The 2,943-nt window shown below is 40.3% G+C and overlaps 1 pseudogene; it reads left to right on the top strand.

Annotated features, from left to right (window-relative positions):
* Nucleotides 1–648: 648 nt before the first annotated feature.
* Nucleotides 649–1,497, top strand: LOC118834264 (annotated as a pseudogene).
* The last annotated feature ends 1,446 nt before the right edge of the window (nt 1,498–2,943 follow it).

The following is a 2,943-nucleotide window of genomic DNA, read 5'->3' as shown; positions in this document are numbered from 1 at the left end:
GAAAAACCACTGACCTAGAAAATAGATCCAGGAGAGATAATTTAAAAATTATTGGACTACTTGAAAGCCATGATCAAAGAAAGAGCCTAGATATTATCTTTCAAGAAATTATCAAAGAGAACTGCCCTGATATTCTAGAGCCAGAGGGTAAAATAGAAATTGAAAGAATCCAGTGATTGCCTCCTGAAAAAGATCCCCAAAAGAAAACTCCTAGGAATATTGTTGCCAAATTCCAGAGCTCCCAGATCAAGGAGAAAATGCTGCAGGCAGCCAGAAAGAAACAATTTGAGTATTGTGGAAACACAATCAGGATAATACAAGATCTAGCAGCTTCTACATTAAGGGATCAAAGGGCTTGGAATATGATATTCGGGAGGTCAATGGAACTAGGATTAAAACCTAGAATCACCTACCCAGCAAAACTGAGTATCATGCTCCAAGGCAAAATATGAACTTTCAATAAAATAGAGGAGTTTCAAGCTTTCTCAGTGAAAAGACCAGAGCTGAATAGAAAATTTGACTTTCAAACACAAGAATCAAGAGAAGCATAGATGCATATTGGAATGCCTGACAATGCAGTACATATTTACCTGCCAACACTTGCTCCTTAAGACATGTTGGAGGCTGCCGCTCAGCAATCCTGCAAACATGGCCTCTGTAGCTGCTGCCTCACCTGTGAAGATTGGGATTACTGGTGGAACTGGTCTAGATGATCCTGAAATTTTAGAATGAGGAACTGAAAAATATATTAACACACCATATGGCAAGCCATCAGATGCCTTGATTTTGGGGAAAATAAAAAATGTTGACTGTGTCCTGTTTACAAGACATGGAAGGCAGCATACCATCATGTCTTCAAATATCAACTTCCAAGCAAACAGTTGGGGCTTAAAGGAGGAGGGCTGAACTCACATTATAGTGACTACTGCTTATGGCTCTTTAAGGGAAGAATTCATCCTGGAGGCATAGTCATAATGGACCAATTTATTGACAGGACAATCAAAAGACCCGAAAGCTTCTATGATGGAAGCCATACCTGCTCTGGAAGAGTGTGTCACATTCAAATGGCTGAGCCATTATGCTCGAAAACCAGGGATGTTCTCATAGAGACTGCTAAGAAACTTAGACTCAAGTGTTACTCAAAGGGAGCAATGGTAGCCGTGGAGGGACCATGTTTTAGTTCTGGAGCAGAAAGCCTGATGTTTCATGTTTCAGAAGGAGATCTGATCTACATGACCACAGTTTCCGAGGTGGTGCTTGCCAGAGAAGCTGGCATTTGCTATGCAACCATTGCTATGGTGATGGATTATGACTGTTGAAAAGAGCATGAGGAAGCTGTTTCAGTTGATAACATCATGAAGACTGAAAGAAAATTCGAATAAGCCCCCTAGTTTACTTCTCACTGCAATACTGCAGATTGGATCTGTAGATCGGACAGAAAACCTACACAGCATGAAACACATAGTCCAATTTTCCGTTGTTTTACCAAGACACTGAAAGGATGTGGATACTTAGAGGAATAGAAGTCCATTCTCCAGTAATTTCCAGGATGTATAATTACCACAAGTAATAGAGAATCATGTTCTGTACCACTTGTGGATAGGTTGTTGTGATAAAAGACTGTATTTACTCAAGAGTTTACTTTTGCTAAGTTTTGGTAGCTTCAGAAGTAAGTGAGCATGAAGATTTCTAAAGGTACTTGGAAACAGTCTGCCATTCCAGTGTCTCTAACATTTACAAGTTTAAGGAAAGAAAATACCATATGAAAGTAGATCATTTCTCCCGACATTAAATGCTGACAGTATATTTGTGCTTTAAAAAGGGGGTAGTTTGTTGAGTCTTTTCTGTTAAAAAAGTACTTGACATTCATTTTCATTGCCTCTCTTTCTAAGAAGAGTTATATTTGTCTAGAAGTGAAGACATAATTCAAGAAAAACTATATGCATTTTAGTATTTCAGGCACTGTATTGCTGATATTTTACCTATTTTTTTTAAATTGTTGCTGCTTTTGTGGTCCTGTGATTTCTTTTATATATGGTTTATTAATTTGAGCTTTTTGATTTTTTAGTAAAATTATTTTCTCATCTACCCCCAAAAAATACAAACAGAAATTACAAGCAGAAATTATATAAACAGAGGAAATACAAACAGCAAAGACCAACAGACAGGGCTTCCCACTGTCTGACCAAAAGCAATACATGCATAGTTACCAGAGAGAGAAGCACCAATCTCTGGGTTTTTCAAAGCCGGGGTGTATTAGGAGGGCAGAGTTTATAATCTCAAAGAGGATCATAAACATGTCTGAAAGGTTCGGAACCGCCGGATATAAGAAACTCTCAAAGTAGAAGGCAGAAGAATCAAAACATATATTTAGGCTCCACAGTAACCAACCCATGAACCAGCAACCCCATTTTGATATATTGATCAAAAGCTTCCAGGCCCAATAAGTACGCCTTGAAAGAGTAACCAGGAGGCTACAGAGAAGCATGATTGCATAAAGCAAAATCATGCTTCCCCCTCTATGGTAAAAAGATTACCCACTGGCCTGAAGTCTTTGTTCAGCTTCCTCCTGTAGGTCAGCTCTGCTACTGGCAGCTCCTGCTTCAGCTGTGGCTGTGGCTGTAGCAGCCTCTGGCTCCAGCAGGAGCTGCTTTTAACCATCCAGCTTTTGCGGGGGTGTAAGGTACGCCGGGGAAAGCACAGGTTCTTTCACTCTGCTTAAGCAAGGTGAAGGGGTTGACCGGGAAAGCACAGGTTCTTTCCATCAGCTTAAGCAAGGTGAAGGGGCCGACAAGCTTACTCCAGTCCAACATACAAACAGCATTCAGTTCAGGGGAAAAAGCCAAACTAGTCAAGGCCACTTGTTGACTAAGTGCTAAGGAGCCCATTTTTGGTTGCCAATACATGGGGGTGTCCTTAAAACAGCTACCTAGAGTCTCATCT

Source organism: Trichosurus vulpecula, chromosome 1 (assembly GCF_011100635.1).
Source record: "Trichosurus vulpecula isolate mTriVul1 chromosome 1, mTriVul1.pri, whole genome shotgun sequence".
NCBI classification, from domain to species: Eukaryota; Metazoa; Chordata; class Mammalia; order Diprotodontia; family Phalangeridae; genus Trichosurus; species Trichosurus vulpecula.
Note: the sequence above shows the minus strand (reverse complement) of the source record. Positions and strands in the feature narration are given on the sequence as shown.